This window comes from Diabrotica undecimpunctata, chromosome 6 (assembly GCF_040954645.1).
Source record: "Diabrotica undecimpunctata isolate CICGRU chromosome 6, icDiaUnde3, whole genome shotgun sequence".
Classification (NCBI taxonomy): Eukaryota; Metazoa; Arthropoda; class Insecta; order Coleoptera; family Chrysomelidae; genus Diabrotica; species Diabrotica undecimpunctata.
The window spans coordinates 140,882,374-140,904,592 of NC_092808.1; the positions used below are offsets into that span (position 1 = coordinate 140,882,374).

The 22,219-nt window shown below is 32.6% G+C and overlaps 2 protein-coding genes across 4 annotated transcripts in view; one reads left to right on the forward strand and one right to left on the reverse strand.

The window, feature by feature from the left end:
• LOC140443985 (sodium-coupled monocarboxylate transporter 1-like) overlaps positions 1-22,219 on the forward strand; it is a 244,311-nt gene that overhangs the window by 93,778 nt on the left and 128,314 nt on the right. The window contains exon 1 of one of the 3 annotated variants that reach the window (XM_072535538.1): positions 2,956-3,093. The exons of 1 other annotated variant lie outside the window; for it this stretch is intronic. The gene's annotated coding sequence lies outside the window, so the exon portion shown is untranslated. Of the gene's footprint in view, positions 1-2,955; positions 3,094-7,731; positions 7,754-22,219 lie in introns of those variants that run through there. One more of the 3 variants, XM_072535540.1, reaches the window with a different exon arrangement.
• LOC140444648 (uncharacterized) overlaps positions 1-22,219 on the reverse strand; it is a 35,154-nt gene that overhangs the window by 11,723 nt on the left and 1,212 nt on the right.

Consider the following 22,219-nt stretch of genomic DNA (forward strand, 5'->3'; position numbering starts at 1 on the left):
GGTCTCTAATGACCACTCTACGCGAAACCAAATTGACCACGTAATTATCGTTGCTAGACATGGAAGTAATGTGCTGGATGTAAGAAGCCTCAGGGGAGCAGATGGAGATACAGACCATGACCTAGTAAGAGCAAAAATCAGGTTGAGAATATCTTTAGAGAAACCTAAGGCCAACGAAGCATTGGGACAGTGGAACATCGAGAAAATGCAAAATGAAGAAATCTGAGAAAATTACAAACAAGAAATTAAACAGCAACTAAATACAGTAGACCAGAGCAATGATGTCGAAAGGCTGTGGCAACAAATTGAAAAATCAATTATGGAGTCAGCAGAACTAATAATAGGAAAAAGCAGAAAGAGAACAAGGAAATGGTTTGATAGAGAATATCAAGAAAAACTACACGACAGACCGATAAAGCGAAACATTATGCTTCAACAAGGAACAGCAGAAAATAAAGAAAACTATGCAACTTCACGCCGAGAAACAAGAAAATTAATTAGAAAAAAAAAGGAAGTACGAACAACAGAAATATGAAGAAATGGAAAGGAATAGGCAACAGTTAAATAGTCGAGCATTTTGCAAATCAGTGTAAAACGAAAAGAAAAGCGTGTCTTCAGACCTAGATGCGTGTCTGTACTCAGAAAAAATGATGAAGTAATAATAAATGAAAAACAACTGTTCCAAACATGGCAAAAATATTTCAAAACTTTACTAAACATACATCAAGAGGAAGAATATAGAGAAAATATATATTTTGAGGTGGACCTACCGGTAGAAGACCCCAAAATAGATGAAACATTGCAAGCAATTAACAAATTGAAGAACGGAAAAGCTCCAGGCTCTGACAATATACTGGTTAAATTCCTTAAGTACGGAGGAGATACCCTACATAGACAAATACACAAACTAATGGAAAGAAGAGAAAATACCTATAAAATGGCACGAAATTGTAATAATTCCCATCCATAAAAAGGGAAACAAAACCAAGTGCTCTAATTATAGAGACATCTCCCTACTTAATACGGCATATAAAATCTTGGCGAACATCCTATTAAGTAGGCTGACACCGTTTGTAGAAAATTTCATGGGGAAATACCAAGCCGGCTTCAGAAAATATAGATCGACCATAGATCAGATCTTTACTCTAAGACAGCTGCTTAAAAAGGGTGGGAATTCAATAGAACTATCCATAATCTCTTCATAGATTTCCGACAAGCGTACGACCACATTAAAAGGGATCAGATGTGGAATGCAATGGCAGAACTTTCAGTTACAAAAAAACCTATCCAGCTTGTTAAGTTATGTGTGAATAGCTGTAGATCCAGAATACGGATAGGTAATAAACTCTCAGAATCTTTCGAAATAAGCAGTGGCCTGAAACAAGGAGATGGGCTGTCACCTCTCTTCTTTAATATCATCCTGGAGAAAATAGTAAGAGAAGCACAACTTAAAACAGAATAACTGACAGTAAATGGATCAAAATTACTACTAGCATACGCAGATGACATTGATATTGTGGGAAACACAGTCATCAATGGAAAGGAGACTTTTAATAAATTGGAGGTAGAGGCAAAGAAAACTGGTCTAAGGGTAAATGAAGAGAAAACCAAATACATGTGCATCAACAGACAAAAGGGACGAGATAGAATAGGGCAAAATGTTACAATAGACCCATATAACTTTGAAAGAGTGGAGAGTTTTAAATATCTCGGAGCAACAATCACTACAGATAACGATATCGCGGAAGAGATTAAAGGAAGAATTCAGGCAGCTAACAGATGTATGTACAGCCTCCACAGTACTATTAAATCTAAAAGCCTAACACGAACATAAAAAATTAGAATATATAACACGGTGATTAGACCGGTGCTCATGTATGGTTGTGAGACGTGGACCCTGACCAAAGAAACTGAAAGAAAACTTAGATGTTTTGAGAGGAAAATCCTCAGAAGAATCTTTGGACCTTATCACGACATTAATAGCGACCAATACCGAATGAGAACAAATGTTAAGTTCAAGCAGATGTATAGAGCGAGCGATATAATAGTCCAAGAGATTAAATCCCAACGTCTAAGATCGGCTGGTCATGTCCATAGACTCCCTAATAACCGCCTTGGCAAGCTAATATGGGAGGAAGCCCTCACAGGAAGAAGGCCCTTAGGACGTCCACGAATGCAATGGAAAGACAATATATGGTCAGATCTAAGAACAATGGGGCTACCCACAGACCCAACCATTATGGACGACCGTTCAAGATGGAAGCAAGTTGTGCAGTCAGCCAAAACCCACCCCGGGTTGTAGTGCTACGAGAAGAAGATATACTTTTAGCACAATGTCTATAGTATTCCACCATGACGGCTAAGAAAGCTACCGCTCCATATGTCTCAGATCGAAACAGTTGTTGAATTAGTTTTAAATCTAAGTTTTCTAGATGCTGTTAAGAAATGTGTCCAGTCATTTATACAGATAATATAGCAAGTATACAGGATATTCATGTATCTTCGATGAAAGTTGTTGTTTATAAGTTACTATTTAAATATTTTGTTGCAGTTGTCAGGTAGTTTTAAATTAATTTGTTATTATAAATTACTTATTATTATGCTAGACCTTGTTGACCACTACAATTGACATCGTTAACATCACGGGTAGATGAACTTCAAAATAATATTAGCAGACAAATGTATAATGTATGTAGCCACATTATGTCTTCTACTAAATAATTAAAATATTCTGGGTTATTAATTTAATAATTAAATTATGTAGAAATGTTTTTATAGAACCACGGGGATTTTTGTTTGGGGCCAAAATTTTTAGAATAATGCAAATAAACACTTATGAATCATATGTTTGGAGGTTCTGGCGAATTAAATAACCTGCATGAGTTTTCCAAAATTATTAAATGTTAACGAAGCAGTGTAATTGGTTTACATCGATGGTCATGTTTCTTAAGTGTGTTGTTGTTGAACTATATTGAAAATACACATTCTAGGTTTGTTTAACATTAGTGATAGAAATTCTCAAAGGTGTCTGGTTCCTGGTGTGTTAGTGTTTTAATAGTTTACTTATGGAATATTCTACATATTAAATTTAAAGTAAGTAAATATATTACAGTAGAAGTTTAAATAAAGATTTTAATTTTCGTTTGCGGGAATTTTAAAAATAATTGTTATAAATAATTGTTAAATTGAGAGTTTTATCAGTGAAATTCCAAAATAAATAACTTTAAATTGAAAAAAAGAATTTTCTTTTCTAATTATGTTTTCTGAGCTTAATTTTTAATGTTCACTTGTGAGTTTTGGTCATTAGCAAATATATTACAATTTTAAATCTGTGGAAAATTTTTAATTACTCCTACAATTTCATCAAATAGAGAGATAGAAGAGTCAAACCATTTTTGTGTTGTTATTAAATTCAAATGTTGTTTGTAGATGACGCTATTTCATTGGGCCCTCACTTGTCTCCATACATACTGCTCGGTGTGAATATTTGGAAGTATTTTTTTTAAGGTCCTTTGACAATTAAAGCTGAATGTTACTACGTCAGGATAATCTTGGTTTCCTCTCAGAAACGCATCAAAGCACTTCTTCTTCTTCTTTTTCAGATGCAAATCCACTAATGGATGTTAGCGATCAAATTTTCCAATAATTCTCTATTTCTTGCAATATGTATCAGAGATTGTATGTCGTTAATTCCTGTCCATTGCCTTATGTCTCGGAGCCAGGACATTTTACCCTCGATTATAAGTTGGAGGAACTGGTATTTTTCATTTCGCATGATGTGACCTAGATACGCCGTTTTCCTTTTCTTGATGGTTTCGAAAAGTTGGCGTTCTTGGTTTATTCTTTTAAGGACATCTATATTTGTGATTTTCGCTGTTCATGGTATTTTTAGGATACGGCGATAGAGCCACATTTCGAAAGCTTCTAATCTGTTTATATCCCTCGTTTTGAGTGTCCAGCCCTCTACGCCATATAGCAGTACTGACCACACGTAGCACTTAGTAAATCTTAGTCTCAGTTGAAGATCGAACTCTGAACAAGTCAGTACCTTCTTGAATTTTACTAAAGCTTGTCGAGCTTGCTCAATGCGACATTTTACTTCCCTGTCCGATGCCCAATCTTCAAAAAGCCACGATCCCAGGTATTTAAATTTACTCACTCTTTCAATGGACTTAGTATTCAGTGTTATGGTGGGGTTTTCAAGTGCATCCAAGTTTCTGGAGATGATCATAAATTTGGTTTTTTTTGGTATTAATCTCTAATCCCATTCGCTTACTGTATTCTCCGATTATAGTGACAAGTTGTTGAAGATCGACTATGTTGTCACAAATTAAGACACTATCATCAGCATATCGTATGTTGTTGATCAATACTCCATTCACTTTGCATCCTCCAAAGACTCTTGAAATATGGCTTCCGAATAAATGTTAAATAAGAGGGGAAAGCACACATCCCTGTCGAATGCCCCTTCTTATATGCATAGGTTTGGATATAGAATTGTCTATTTTTAACTGTGCCGTTTGATGCCAGTACAAGTTTTCAATGCATCTTATGTCTTTTTGGTCTATATCAACTTTCTTGAGGATCTGCATTAACTTGTGGTGTTGGATACGATCAAACGCTTTTTGGTAATCTAAAAAGCATAGGAACACATCATTCTTCTGATCGTAACAATTTTGCACTTCTTCACGGTCAGAAACACGCCTTTCACTCTGTCGTTTACATATAGCATTGTCATTCTACGCCATTTTCCTAGTTGTTACAAGACACATTCCATTCCATTCCTAGAACATTTTACCTATTTGTTGGAAATCTATGGGCATTTCTCATGGTGTTATTGCAGTCAGGATGTCTATGCTTACTTCCTATGAGCTCCTAGGCCTTTACCAATCTTTAACCACTGAATATATAGCACAATACTAATCGTTATGGCAAAATGTTATAATATATAGCAAAATTTTGTTGGATAATCCTATAATCACAATGAAACAATTTATTGTGTAGCAGTTATAGATATGACTAAATATTTATAATTATTATATTATAGAATATAAGAATGTTAAATTATGATGTTAGTTAACCAATTTCATTCAGTAATGAATCAAGATTAGGTTAGATATTCTAATCCTATTTGATGGACATCTTCAGTAATCTAACATTTGCTTTATGTGTTGGAAACTCTAACTGAGCGGCATGAAACTCGCCAACATTGGCGAATAATCTCAAATTGACGTAATAATTGGGAGGCTGTCCCTTGAATACACAGTATGTGCCTTTGTGGTAATGTTAATCACTACGGATATTATAAGATATTATATTATCTGTTAAACTGTTTAGATTAATAATTATATATTGACGTAAATCATGAAATATCAATATTAAAAAAAAATTTGATTTCTCCATTTGAAAATAATATTTCGTATTATATATATTAAGCTCTTGAGTACAATTGAAGGCTGCAATTATTTATTTCATTGCATCAAATAAAGCAATGCAACTGACTCCAAATAGGATAAAACTGTGATATATTCGAAGGAGTCATCTCACCCGACGAGCCATCTCTCCCGGACTTACCCTATCTGGCATCAGTGTCGTGTGCGTATCCAACCACTTATATAGATTTGTAAAATATTGTGCCAGTCGTATTAATCTGGTACTAAGGAATATCCTTTTCTAGTGCAAGACTAAAAAAAAGCACGATAGTCCATCACCATATCTTCTTCATTCGATTTTGCAACGGAAGGATCTTAACGTGTCGTTCTGACACTGCAATTCGACCATAACCTGAACAGTTTCTGTCTACCACTGGCTCATAGGCTGCCTTCTTCTTCTCCATCTCGTAGCACTATAACTCGGAGTGGGATTGGCTGACTGCCTAACTCTTTTCCATCTCGAGCGATCGTTCATAATAAATGGGTCAGTGGGTAGCCCTATTGTTCTTAAATCTGGCCATATGATATCTCTTCATCGTATTCGTGGACGTCCCAAGAACCTTCTCTCTATCGGGGCTTTCTCCTAGATTAACTTGATAAGGTGGTTATTAATTTAATCTTAGAAGTTGAGATTTAATCTCTTTGACTACATCGCTGGCCCTATAAATCTCGGCATTTGTTCTCATTTGGTATTGATTAGTATTCGGGTCTAAATAAGGTCCAAATGTTTTTCTCAGAATTTTTCTTGAAGCTACCTTGATATGCACTAATATATGGTGGGTGTCGACAACAAATTCTAAGGTTTTCTAAAGAATCTGCCTCACTGAAAAAATTTGATCAGTTGTTGATTTATTAGGTCGAAAGTCACACTAACATTGTTCCAGAAATGAACATATCGTTTTAAAATATAAAATAAAAATATAGTTCCTTACACTTTTCTTAGTGTAGAATAAGTAAAATATTCACTAATATGAAGTTTGCTCGGGATACCCGACTTATTGGCGCCACAGCCTCTTAAATAGTTTTCACACCTAAATACAAGAGGAATAATCTACACTTTTACGCACCAAGTATTATTTTATTAGTTAATTCTCACGCATCGCCCTTGAGGCACGTGCATTTTAAAACACTCTCAATTCACGTAAAAAATATTTCTCTACGCCGAAATCGGGCATTTTTCTCATAAATACGGTTTTCTCTTTTACGTGTGATAAAGAAAGAATTATTTGATATTGTAACTGTCAGCTACGTCTATATTGATGCTTTTTTACTCTAAAAATAGTTAATTATAAGTCGATAAACTAAAGGTGATTTTATTTCTCTGGAGTTATATTTGCTCACATTAACAATCCTTATCCTTCAACGGTCACTGAAGAACCAAACCTATGGAGATACATCCACTCACAAGTCCTTTGAAGTAAGGCTTGGAATCAAAAGATTTCCAACCCTCGAATATAGGGAGCCAATTACAAGGCCCCCTCAAACATCTTCCGAGTATTTGTTGCGTATGTATTCAGCAATACCAGTATTGTATATAGTATTTGACAGGTGTCACATAGTAGTGATGGATTTATCGTTATCAATGATTTTAAGATATATCTTCAGCAGGTGACTGAATGACAAGGTTGTTCGGTAATTTTTGAGGTATGGCTAAATTCTTGAGACTTCTTCTTAGGGCAATCATTCTTGGGATATAATATCAGTATTATCATAATTTTTTAAAACGGTGTATTACTGTAGTTATGGATTCATAGGTCATGAATATTAATAGTTCTCTAGGGATTTCATTAAGCCCACCAGTTTTTCAATCCCTTTTAAGGATTTTTAATAGCATATTATGATACTACTATCGTGCTTATCTGATACATACTGCGTATGTCTAAGCGTGTTTCAACTTTTTAGTACTCTGCGCAGAATAAACTGTGGTTAAAGAAGTTCTCATTCCCGACGTGAGAATCTCTTGGACGATTTAGGAGGAAGATAGCTTTAGAATATAGAGCGAGCTTTAGAATTACGAGCTATTAAATACATTCTGGAGATTTATTAAAAGTAAAAAAAAAAATTTTTAACAATTTTTCGTAGTTAAATGTTCTATTTTTAACGCAATCGTTTCTTAACTGCGTGACTAAACGATAATCAACACCGAATCTACAACTTACGCTGCTACTACTGTTTCAATTCAAAATCAATCACAGGAAGTCCGTTTTAGATGAAAAATTATCAGCTTTCAAGTAGCCCGGTTTCAGTTGATATAAGGTGTCATTTACTGTGACAATGTGCATTTAATTAAAGTGATTTGAATTTTGAAACTACTAGAGAATGTAAGTAAATTAGTTTAAGTAGATTATTTGAATGAAGACTAACATAGACGTATCGAAATATACAGACATTTTGTAAAATATATATTATAAGAATTAAGAATTTCTTAATACTCATACTGCGTATAAATAAATTAAAATTGCTACATGTGCTTTCTGTCTTTCTTGCTATATAACAGATAGGAGTAGTCTGTTCTCTAAGTTTTTGCCATGGCAAATTTCTTTCGGTTCTTTCCATTTTGTACCATTGGTTTTTCCTCATTCTGTGTTACTCCTCGTGGCTCTTAGTCTCTCTTTTTTATTTTCTTTGCTGATTTTGTTTCCCATTTTTGTTTGTGTTTGTCTGTGGTTATCCATCCTCACCAAATGTTCTTCTCAATGAACTCCAGAAAATATTCAAATTTAAGCTCATCTTTAAATTCGGAAACACGTAATAATATATCTCTTTTTGTCAAATTGTCTTCTGAATTTTCCTTAGATGCTTCATTGCTCTGGTCTAAATCTTGCTTTTCTGTCTTTGGGACAATGTCCATATTTTACCTCCATAAGTTATTGTTGAGATTTCTGAGAGATTTATTTTCTTTATTTATCAACTTATTGTTCATACCGTATTAAAGGTTTATCGTATTTCGTATTATTTTTTTTTCAGCTTCTATGTCTCCTCCTTTTTTAGCTATCAGTACTTTTAGATATTTGTATTGATTTAGTTTGTCAATATTATGGCGTTTGAGTACAAATTTAGTCAAAACTTTCGTTTTTGCACAATTTTAATCATTTGCATAATTTTAATCGTTTGTACATTTAGATAACCCAGTGGGACAGAAAATGGTGGTACATAGCCATCAAAGTAGATGGCACCTCTGTGCGCTAACCACTGAAATGGAAAGTATTTTGGAGACATTAGTTGGACTTTCCAAGTTTGAATTTGTATCAGCCCAAGTGACTGAAGAGATGGGGTCATCGAAGTAATAGTTATGTCGCTCTATTGACACCGATTCAGATGTGAAAGGTTTCATTAAATTGTACCCCAATACCATAATATTTGACTTTTAATTCATCAAAGCAATACCAAGATTCTGCTGAAAGTTTTTAATTGATTGCTCATTTTGATAGCCCCGAGGGACATTGCAGTAAAAGTAGATGGTACGTCTGTGCCCTAACCACTAAAGTGGGAAGTATGTTGTAGACATTAGTTGAAGCTTCTGAGTTTGAATTTGTATCAGCCTGAGTGACTGGAGAGGTATGGACACCGAAATAACAGTTACATCGCTTTATTATTGATACCGATTCAAACGTTAAAGGTGTGACTAAATTGTGTAATGTTCAGCCATATTTGGCTTTGAATTTACCATTACTCAAAGCAATAGCTTTTGCTGAAAGTTTTAAGCTGTATAAATGATATAATTGTCGAAAAATGTGGTTCATTGGGTTAGCAGCTGCATATTAAAAGCCAAAGTGTACTCTTATTAACGATTTCGTTATATTTCGTTAGATTTTTGTAACATCTTCAAAATTTTAAAAATAATGTGTTAAACTAATGATGCCACAAAATTCATTTGATTTGAACGTACCCAAAAGTTTGGGGGGATTTAGGGCTGCACACCCCCTTTAAAATTTTTCTGTGCTCTTAGATTTTGTTGGTTCTTTTGTATGAAAAATGCATTCAGAACAAGAAAGCAACGCGTCCCTTTTTATTACAAAATGTCAAGTAGTTTAGAAGATAATGCAAAAAATCAATTTTTATTTTATAACTTAAAAGGGCTGTAACTTTTTTGTGTCCACTTTTGTACTAAGGTGAGTTGGATCCAATAAATTTATTTTTCTCCCCGAAATGCGTGATTTAATTTATGACATACCTTTTTGAAACACCCTGTATATTGTACATTGGCCTGAAATTATTAGATAGCCAAAATATGGAAGGCAACCAGATAATTGTACTCAGTACGGTGCAGCAGAGTTGGAATGGAAAAAATTAACTTGGGAAAGGATCACTACTGTCGAATGCGACCATTTTGTTGCAATAATATTAGAAGACTCTAAATTTTCAGAGCAACAGCTAAGACATCCACGAAAGAAGCTACAGCAACCTGAGAAAAAGAATGCCAAATTTTTTAGATCATACAAAACAAAAATACAAGGTTAATGCAAGTAAATAATAACAACCTAAGTTAAAAAGTATCGGCATATCTCACAAGAAAAAAAAATAAGTATAAAAGCTGAAAGGAAGCCAAGTTAGAATGGGAGAAAATTAACATTGGAAATAATTATATATAAATAATTATTATTTTATATTATAAAAATACAGGCGCCTGCAGTGATTCTTCCCCAAGCTATTTTTTTTGTATTCAGCAATAATATTCATTCTTAATTTTATTGATTTTTTCACTACACTCATAGAACTAACCATTCTCATTTACGCTACATGCATTGCATGCATCTCCTTCTTATTTCTTATTTCTCATTAATCTATAATAACGAACCCAGATAATTAAAACAATATTACAGTCATTTTCCGTCCAAAGTTATCTTTTTATTTTTGTAATGGCAACTTCATCCTTAGAAAAATATTTTTGATACTCTGTTTTTGTCCTAACAAGCAATAAACCTTTTTCTTCAAGAGTATTCTGTAGCGAACACCAGATATGAGTTTATTTATTTATTTGTACATGTTTCCATCAACTATCTTATATCGAAAATTGCATCTGTTGTTGACCTGGTTTCTCGAAATCCAGAAAACTGGTTTTCGGATATTTCGTTTTCTCACTGTATATGTCTATTACTCTACACTATTAATTACTCTCACTTGATGAGTTACTAGCAATTACTCCCAAAACTTACCGGTCATGACCTATGGTGCGGAACCGATGACTCTAACCAAGAGTACGACTTCGAAATTGAGAGTGGCACAGAAACGAATGGAACTATCTATGCTGGGAATAATGTTGCGGGATCGAATAAGAAACGAAGATATGCGATGAAAGACGAGTGTTGCTGATATTGTGGAATGAATAGCGGAACTGAAATGGAACTGGGCAGGCCATATAGCGAGAATGCACGAGTTACGATGGACGAGCAAAATTACAAATTGAAGGCACAAAGCAGACAAATGTAGTAGAGTTTGGCCACTACACGTTAATCGGACGACATCAGGCGTATCACCAAAAATTGGTAACAAAGAGCACAAAATCATAAAAAATAAAGGAGTTTAAGGGAGGCCTATGTCCAGCATTGGACGTAATAAATGAATGCTGGATGATAGTCATAAATCGTAAAACCTAAACTTAAAAATAGTTTTAATGTATGCTCGTTTCCAGTGAATTTTATTGGAAGATGCGCGCGGCTGAACTTTAGCAAATACTCTTGTATCTTTAAACGTCGTTTTTTAAACCTAATTTTAAGAATATACAATAAATTAAACTTGATATCAAATCCACGAAATATTCTATATCATCCAATCTCTGCCAAATGCTACCTGTTTATTTGGCATACAACCAAATCTCTAATCAGAAATTTTTGTGGCATTAGTTCAAGTTCAAACATCGTACATCCGTATCTTTTTTCAAAACACATATCAACACGTGATAATCTCGTGCGAGTAAGCTGAATATGTTTGGCTGGCATACAAAAAGACAGACTTAACGCAATTGTTGGAAAAGTAGTTTATTTAGTGAGGCTGGTATTAGCGTATAACAAAAGATAGGGGATAATAGCATTATACCTTAAAGAAACAGTCTACGTTTGTATTGTGTTCATTTAAATATTTAAACATAATCAATGTCTAATGTATATCAAGCAGAATTTATAATGAGTAATAGGTGGGTTGGGAAACAAATTTGAGAAACGTTAGAAACAATAAAAAATAAAATTGCATGAAAAATAATGATCTTAGGTGAATTTAATATAAAACAACTGAGGTAAAGAGATCCATTCTGTACCATCCACTCCACGCATGATTTTCACATAGTTAGTGTGTTCACCTTCAACTCTGAGATTTGCTGTCTGATTCCAGTAAATATTTCTAATTATTTTCAGATCTTAGTTGTTAATTCCTGCTTCTTTTAGTATTTGCATCATCTTGGCGTGCTGTACTCGATCAAACGCTTTCTCGTAATCAACCAGACATGCGTATACGTCGCAGTTCACGTCCCTGCATCTCTGAAATAAAATTTCTACTGAGAACAAAGCTTCTCTAGTTTTAACAGCATTTGTGAACACGAACTGGTTGGGGGAAATTTGACTTTCACACAGCTTGTAAATTCTCTTATGAATTATCTTTAGGAACAATTTTAGATGACTCATGAGGCTTATAGTACCGTAATCTTCGTATTTTTGGCTCCTGGTTTTTTTGGAAGTGCAATAAACTCAGTTTTCAGCCATTCTGTTGGTATTACTCGAGAGTTGTATATGTTGTTGAATATCTTTGTCATTATTGTGTGAAACTTTTTTAATGTCATTAAATAAAAATGAAGCTTCGCACCAGTCTACAGTAGGGATAGCGGTTTTTGACAAAACACCGATTTTCGGTTATACCGTTTTTTTTTTTACTTACGGTTTAACCTGGCGGTTATAACCGGCCAAAATAAACCGGTTTTTCCAAAAACCGGTTTTTGGTTTTTTTAATAAAATAGGTTACAAAGTTACATTTACAAGTTAGTTTGCGATACTACATTCGACTCGATATCAATATAATCAAAAATAGTACTATCGAAAGAACATCAATATAAATATAAATAAAACACAATTTTTAATAACTCCATTTATTCTACTAATTATTATATTTATTTATCTTTCTTTCTCCCCTTCCTTTTACCCTAACAGGGTGTCGGAATATTTATTTATTATTTTATTATTATTATATATTTATTGATTATTATTAAATATAATATAGCGTAAGATTAATATATACATATTACAATAATATACAATAAAAGTATAATATAAGTAGAATGAAGTAATATTTTAAGTAAAAAAGTATAGGTTAGAAGGTTACAAATAGGTTATATTATATGAAATGGATTTAGCATTATGTTGGCCAGTATTTTTCATGAAGCCTATTGAGAAAAACTCGTTCATATATATGTTGGTCGGTTAAGCGTCTTCTCTCATCTGACACAATATAATTCAATGATGACACCAGTCTCTCTGATGCCACCGAACTTCCAACCAACGACATGTATTTTTTAGCTATAAAAGCCAAGCCTGGCATACAGGTTCTGTTCTGCTCCTAAAATAAAAACGGATCACTTAATCTCGGCAGCAAAGGCTGCTGCAGATATAAAGTCAAGCAGAACTGGAACCACTGTTCACCAACTCCAGATCGTGTGAAGACCAAGGAGGGTTTGATTTTAAACTCACTTTAGCTTCTTCATTCTGAAAGGAGCAGGAAGGAGAAAGTTTTCCGATTTCGGTAAGATACGTCCTAACTTCCGAGCCTAAATTGGATGTGACTGTCTCCGCCATAGACGGATTCAGATATAGTTTTTTGAACCTCGGGTCCGTGGTTTCGTAAAAGCTTAGTGCCCCTCTCTTGGAGGCTAGTTATAAGCTTTTGGCATAACTTTTGGGCTGTAATAAGGTTTGGCTTGAGGTTTTTTAAAGATCTTTCGATAATAGACACAAGGGGGATAACATGGCTATCAGTAATGTACTGGGAACTCGAGATCTCTTTTGTGGCCTCATCGAGAGGCGATAAAATTTCAGTCGTCAGATGTAGAGAACAGTAAACCAAAATTATTATACTACTGCTCAAGAGAGAGCGCTAAAATAATTCAGGTTCTATTGTCATTGAATATAAATTATGAGAGTAGAATATAATATGCAATTATTGTATTTAATTAATGATGCAAATTTAATTTACCATTTAAAAATATAATCTTCTAAAATACCCACCAATTTTCCTCTTCTCCCAAATCCAAAAAATTCCCCACCCCAACCATTTCAACTTATAAAAAATTTCCCAAAATCTTTCAAATGAGATTTAAAAAAAATTTTATCAACATAAATATTTTACTTGAAAATAAATTGGATAATGCAATTCATCTTTTATTTTTACTACCATCAAAAAAAATTTATCATGTATTACTTTTAACACGTTTGTATATTTGTATAATAGATACATTTTAACTCGTTTAATACTTCCTGTATGGGTGTATCGTTTTTAAAACGTAGGGAAATCTTTTAAGATTCGTATTCGTAATCGGTAATTCGATATTCATAGTCAGAACATTATTTTTGGTAATCAGAAAAAGCCATTCTCCCACTTTCAATGTCAAGAGTCAAGTGTGTGATGGGTAGCTCTTTCGGGGCGACAGACTCAGTAAAACACAGGTTGAAATAAAAAAACAAATCTATTAATTTAGCATATATACAATAAATAAAATAAAATGAATTCTACGCCGTACATACAATAAATAAAAATGAAGTGAATTCTACGTCCCCGTCTGGGTCCCGCGATGAATGAACTCCCCGGCGAACGTCTATAAAAGAAAAGAAATTAATTATTACTAATAAAGAAATGAAATAGGTGAAGGCGATCACACGCAGACTTATGCTCGCTTCCGCTTCAATTCAGCGGGAGCTCCGAACGCACTCGCAAATAAAATATTCGGCTGGGCAGACACACGGTAATGTTCAATACACAGTACCGATGGGTTCCGCTTGGTTAAGGACAGAGTACGATCCTCAATACGGAAATCTCTCTGTCCGGGTTGGCTCTCAGGTTCATTACACCGGCGAGTCAGGGAGCCTAGAGCGATAGCTACAAGACTGTCTAATTCGGCTACTCACACGCCTTAAATAGCCGTTCCGAATCCCACGTCGTCGTCTCGTTGTAGAAGTGGATGCGCAAATATTGACACTCACGGTTCGAACTGTTAAACGATCAGAACATCGTTACAAGTGTGAAAAATAGATGATGTACCAGATCGCTTCTTATGTAAATATTACTACTACAAATACCTTTTCAACTAAATATTATAATAAAACTTAATTATTTCTGACTGATGTGAGTTTGCACTTTCAGTTTGTTTCTGTATTTATAAAATAAAATAAAATTTGAATTATGGTTTTTATGGAATAATTACTTGTGAATAATAATTATGATTGGTATCCAAAATAATACCTAACCTAATCCTAATCACGGTAAAACCTAATAACCGGTTTTTACTTTAAAAATAAAAAACCGGTTATAACCGGGACAAAAAAACAACCGATAAAACCGGTTATTGCGAAGTAAAAAAACCGGTTTTCGGTTAAAACCGGTAGGTTTTTCCCATCCCTAGTCTACAGTACTGCCTTCTGTACGATTCTTGTTTGATATTCTTTATTATGATTTAATTATTTTGAATGTTCGTCTGTCTATACGAAATCTAGTAATAACATAAATCAAAATTATGATATTGCTAGTTTGTTTTTTATTAAAACAATTGTAAAGTTTTTATTGTGCTAAGTAAAATGAATTAACGAGAAATTAATTGCACTTTTGTATTTATCATGTGCTATAAAACGGATATTCTTTAAATCACACACTAATTTTTATATTATACATTGGTCTATAGGAAAAAACGAACCATAAAAATTTTAATGTTGATACTTCGAAATCGTTACAAGGATCTTATTTAAATGAACATTTAAAACAATTATATAGATATATTAAAAATCAAATTCTTTTTAGGTTTGTGTGTCATTTTACTACAATACGACTATCTTGTGCTAGTAATTAACACCGATTTTAGATATTTAAATTCATTTGCTTCGATGTCATATAGTCATATGTCATATAGTGTGATGTGAAGGACTTTTAGAGGAAGAGACAAACATTTATGCTTTCTAGTAGCCGAGTGTCTCCCAAACTTATTTTTATTGTGACGTCCTTAAGCCCATGAAACCGAGCCCACAAAAATACCTAACAATTTTAGTACTAGCCTTTAGTAACAGATTATCAAAAAAAAACTATTTGAACATTTATAATTTTTATAAGAAAATAAAAATAAAATGCAAAAAAAAGCATTAATCTAAAAAAATTTTTATCTAATTATCTAGCTAATTAGAAAAATGTGCTTGCTTTTCTTTAGTTTCCATTTTGTTATTTTGCTAAATGTTTTCGATAGTTTTTATATAATTTAAGGGAAGTCTTACTCTGTCAAACGCTTTCGTTAGGTTAATCAGATACAGAAATGCTAGTCTATTATACTCTAGTGATTTCTCAGTAATTTGCATTGTAGAAAAATAGTTTAAAGAATCAAAACACCGCAAGAGATAATGCATAAACCTCTTTAAACATACTGTGTTATGAGCACAGTACAGATACTTGTGAGAGGGTTATCGATCACAAAAATATTATTCGTGCTTCGTGCTTCGTCCTATCAGTGATAAATTTTGAAATTATCTTTGTTTTTCTGCACTCCAAAAGGAAAGTTTCTACTTCTGTTGTTATTTTTTCTGAGTTTGGTCCATAGTTTTAACTTATTCACTGTATTTTCTTTATGATTGCGCCTGGTGGAAGCGTAGAAGCCCTCTGTAGCAGAAGGCATCAAAATACGAGTACGACCATCAGTTGAAAAACAATGTAATACAAAATATGTTTGTTTTTTTGTTACCAATTATCCTCCCACAAATATCCTTGTAAAATCGTCAAAAAAAATCGTCGATTACATTATTACTCTAACACTGATAACGCAATTTCCAACACATATTATAGCAATTGATATGGCCTTTCAAAAATTAAAATTGACGTGTTTTAAAATTTTTTTAAACGTCGTTTGTTTCTGAAATACTGAATTTATTCCATACTTTCGCATCATAGTGTATACATTCCTCGTTACTTTGTCAGCCGCATTAGCAACAACGTGCAACATCTTCAATACAAGTTTCCGTATTCTTCCTTCTTTCAAAGTGCACGTAGATAAAATTGTTACATATTATATATAATAAAACAAAATATTTGGAATGGGTGGAACCTCTGGAATGGGTGGAATATAGTATGTATAAATTTAAACAGAAATTACAAAACCGAATTTACCTTCCACAAGAAGTAGAAAATGTAAAGAAAAGATTGTAAAAGTAAATAACTAATTAAAAGCAGAATATAAAAGATATAAATAAAGAAATAAAAAACTGGTTTATCTAAATGTCTTGCTGCTCAAAATGTAACTTAAAAAATGGTGAAATATAATATAGATATTACTTTAAAATGCTTTGACACACAATAGAATTGAACACTATCTTTTAAATCCTCATAAATACTAGTAAATAAGTAACAATTTTGTGTAAACACCATCCATGTCTACCAAAGCTAATTACTTTAAAACAGGAAAAAATAATTGTCACATGATGTTTCACAACATACTTTCCTTAATTGTTTTAAATACTTTTGTAAATTTAATTAAAGTATAAAAAAGTAATTATGTATTATCTTGTTTAATGCTATGTAAATAATTCGTACATGAATGTTTCATTTAATGGAAAAATTCTAGATTCTATTCAGGAAACTAACTTTATACAGAGAACAAAAATGTATAAAATGATATTTATCTGATTAAATTTTTAATTTTGCTAGTAAAAAAGTATATTTCTTTATGTTGGGTCCGTTTCTCTAATTAGTTTACGTGTTTCTATCTTAGCCTCTTCTACTAATAGTGATAACCTCTTTGATGGAATAACACTGTCACATAATATTCTTTAGGTTATTTTTCTCAACTAAAACTGAAAATCGTCGTCATAACCTTAACCATATCAGCCGCTTTTTTAAAAAGTTGTAAGTGCAACCAAATTGAAGTATTAATAAAGTTCGTTTTAAGTCCATAATGTTCTAACTCGTTGATAGTGTTGTATTTATGTTGTAAATTGCATTATAACTCTTCTCTGTAATTTTTTAAATGACTTTATTATGACTATATGTAATATTATTGATATTACTTCGGATGACCATGGTACCTTCTGCGAATTAAGGTACAACTATCCACATCAGCTAAATTGCAGTCCATTAATTCAGCTGTTTAACAATTGAAACACAATTTACCAAAAAGTCATCACCAATTAATTCAATATACATATAATGTAAATTTCCTTTTAAAAGTCAGTTTAAATTTAGTTTAAAAAAGTACTGTTCATTTTCCCGTTGTTCTTTTAAAACCGCCTTGACAGTGACAATATTTAATTGGCGCAGGTAGTAGGATTAGTGGGATAGTATTTAGAATATTCTTGTCGTTTTCAAACGTTTACCCGCTACCTAACCAATATATTGTGCAAATTCTTTAATTAATTAACGATGACAAAAGAATAGAAAAGAAACGATACTAATATAGTACGCTTCTTCATATACCATGTTTTTTCAAAACGTTGGTTACCATCATAGCTACCTTAATTTTAGTCACTGTTACCTTAAAAAGCATGTTTGTGTCAATGAAGAACTTCGATTTAAACATTAAGTCTTTCATCGTCCTGGACAGTGTTTGCCTGCTATTTTCCGTTGCACAATATTTTATAGCAACCTATATTTAGGACTTTCTATTATAAGTCCGAAGTACTCCAGCCTTCTCTTCTTGATGCTTCTTATAATCTCAGTACTCTTGCTGATACGTTCTAATATTGTAAAGTTTTGAATCTTCTCCACCCAAGAACTTTTTAAAATTATTTAACAGCACCACATTTTGCCTTAAGATGACTTAGATCACATAAAAATATGCTATTATAATAAATAATTGTTTTCAATCAGAATTCTAGGGCACACATATTGTATAATAGTGCTTGTCCAAAGTTTTAAAGCACTTTTAAGCTCAACCTTGAAGATTCAGCATTTTTACAATAACATCATTGGCCTAATAAATGAAAAAACTCGTCATAGGCGAATAAATTATAAATATAGTAAACAAACAAGCAATTGGGGTCAATTGATAACCGTTATTCATTTTAGCAAGTCAGTACTTTGTTATTAAACAGATGTAATTTTAGTTACGTGTAGTCAATGATCTTACCATACGAATTCAAATTAATTGCGGTACATCGTCAACTAAGTACTATATAAATAATTATCCATAGGTTGTAAAGATGTAAGAACCGATGTATACATATTATATTCTCACTCTCCATACCATTAAGACGACACCCCCCTTAAGACAGAATACCTACCTTAGTTTAAGACGACCCACCTTTTACCATACAAGACTCGATACCATAAAGTAAGACCAAGAATACGTAGCTGGGAAGTAGGTGGATCCGCAATGCCAATTTTAGGTCTCTGTTACATAATACCAGTCAGTGCGACTGCTATGCGTGATGTCAATGTTTTTGATAGTTTGTCTCCATCTGGTGGTTCTTGCAGAATTTAGAGACTCCGGAAGTCATTCATCTACGTCTGGGCCTCTGGTTGTCGTATAGATCATGCAGGTCTTTACATTGTTCGATCTAGTATGTAATGTAGGAAATCTTTTGTAGTTTTATACCTGAGGCTCAATATGTCTAATATCGTTCTTCAATTGAGATGAAACCTATTCCAACTTGCCTTTATAATGGGAATAGTAGTGCTCATAATTGTTATTAATGGTCTATGCTGCGATTTTGATAAATTATCAAAATCTTTTTTAATGGCATGGATAAGGAAATCATCTTTGAAAAATATAAATGTTAGATCTGGGTTTTAGCCTTTTTTGCATCTAGCGGAAAAATGGTAGGCTTCTGTTTTGCATCGTGTAAAAGTGAGCGTGAAAAAGATGCTTGAACTTCTTCGATTCAACTACGTGTTCGCCTTAAAGGTTGCATTGGTTATAGTTTCATGCAATGTGATGACTACTGAAGTCTCCTGTATATTGATGTATGCGAGAATGAAGAAAATACATCTGGCGGCCATGTTGCGTTCGGTTGATTGTATATATTACCTATTGTGATTTTCTCTATTACGGTTTTCAGTATGAAGAGTTCTTGAGATGAGTAAGAGTGTAGCAATCCCATATTCAGGGTGATTAAGTCAGGCTACTAATCTATATCCTGGAATTCGACCTAGGTTATTCAGTTGTGAGTCGTCTTCAGCAGTGTATATTGTCTGAACCGTGGCTATGTAAATGTTGTTTTCTGCAAGAAGCTTGTTAATGTATTGGATCTTGCTGTGGCTGATACCTTTAGTGTATATTTGGCATACTTAGATTGTTGGTCCGATTGTCAGATGATTCTGAGAAAAGCAGTTTTTTGTTTGTTGCATGGTTTCTGGTAATGTATTCGCCTGAAGATGTGAAAGACACTCTGGCAGTTCGATGTTGCTGCTTATTTAGTTTACCCAGGGTACTCCACGAGAAGGCAAGACACCCTTACATTCCAATTTGGGAATTTGGGAATATAATGGTTTTTATTTTTGCTACACCAACGCCTTATTTTTTTCAAAAATATTTTATTTTCAACGTCCGAACCAAATATTGTGTTCTTTCGTGCGTTGGATCCAAGTACCATCAGTGAGTTATAGCTTACCCTTTATGGTAGTTGGCATGAAATAATTCTTTGCAGCTTCGATTATTTTTTCTTTTAAATATATCCAAGTTTTCTCAGGAGCATCGTCTAGTTGACCTGGCAAAAGTGTGTCGTACATGTCGCATCTTATATCTTTTCTATATTCGTAATTAACATTGCTATACGTCCCTGATAATTTTATTATAACATTGACATTGCTAATCTGCTGTAAAAGTTTGCACGTGAGGAACACATTTTTTATTTCTACTTTAATTTTATTGTTATCAAAAAACAGATAGAACTTTTAATCAAAAAGAGAACTGTTTATTCATGTGATTAAATGTTGTATGTAGCAAAATCACGTGCAAGGATTTAGTTAAAACAAAAATGACATATACATAATTAAAGTTACTGTTAATTCTTTTAACTTATAACATAATATAAACACAATTTTTTTTCAGTAATTTTCTTATCTCTTTTGTATTTTTCCAACCTTGGTTTTTCTTAGTTTTTGAATAAAGGTTAAATGGTTAAATAAAATAAATTGTAAAAAATATCTTTATTCACCTGACACAACAGTATTGAGCTTTAAACAATCCGTTAAATAGAGGATTGACAGGAATACTCACGTGACTTAAAATAATTGATAGCCAAAATTTAAAATTTTAAAATCTATAATTTACAAAATATATAGATTTAGGTAGTATATTAAATCAAACACAATGTAAGTCTTGAAGAATATCTCAGAACTTTGCATAAATTAATTACGAATGTCACTAACTGGCATCACTGACACCAGTTAATAAGATCGTACAACTTTACATACAACGTATTTAAAACACACCACAAATTTCTTACTAAATTATAGCAAGGCAACGGACAAAATTTAATACCAGCATCCGTTATATTTGTTTTCATTACAGTTTTATTGTTGTAGCGGTATTAAGCAACCAAGAAAAAAACATCCTAATTAGTGATTAGAGAAACGTCGTTAAATTGTTATATTGTCAATAAGAAAAATGTCCATAGAAGATATTAAAAAGTTATATAGAGTATTCATTATACAGGGTAATTCTTTGGGAGTTCTTATCAGAGAAAATTGACATAATTAATATCTGAAAATATATTATATGGCTAGATAGTTGGAAATTTGTACGGGAGTGAATCGGCAAAATCATTAAATACCTATGTAAGATATAGTTAAGAGAGAGACAGAAGACATATTTTCTCTCTCGAGAATAAAAATGTCCCTTTTGTAAATATATTTAATATTTATTAATATTATTATTATTTTTCCATTCTGTTCAGATTTGTCTTGAGCCTCGTTAGGCATGTTAAATTATATATTAAAACTTGTAAATATCTCAAGAAAGTTTAAATGTGTACTTATATACACATCAAACAACAATTAAATATTGTATTTTTCAATGTCAGACAAATTGACATTTGTATCAAGAAACAATATTTTTATTTTAATAATATTATTACCATGGTAAATTAAACATATGCGTAAGTAAGTTATGTATATTGTCATTTTTAAATACTTATGAATATTGCATTTTAATTTGTATTGTATTATTATATTGAATTATTTTGCAGTGCATTGTATTGTATTTTTATATTAATAACAAAATAAACAATGAATTTTACTGCAGAGTATTTGTAAAAAATTTTTTTTGCATTCAACTCCTTTCATACATATATGAAAATTAAAATATACATTTTCATCAAAATATTGATTCAATTCTTCATTTTTACTATACTCCTATTACAGGTCAAATGTTTTTATATACAGAAAACGATGCACCAGATACCTATATACCTAATTCTGTTTCTCTTTCTGCTCTCTATTACCTATAATATGTAATGGTTGTGCAGATTGACTCCCATATAAATTTGTAACGGCGAACGCGTGTATAGAAGTATAACTTCTACCGGCAGTCCCACAGGACTGCCACACCCGTTTTTTTTTTAATTGGAAATTAAGAACGAAGTCAAAACATAGGCACAAAAATAAAAACGGATAGTTTGTCT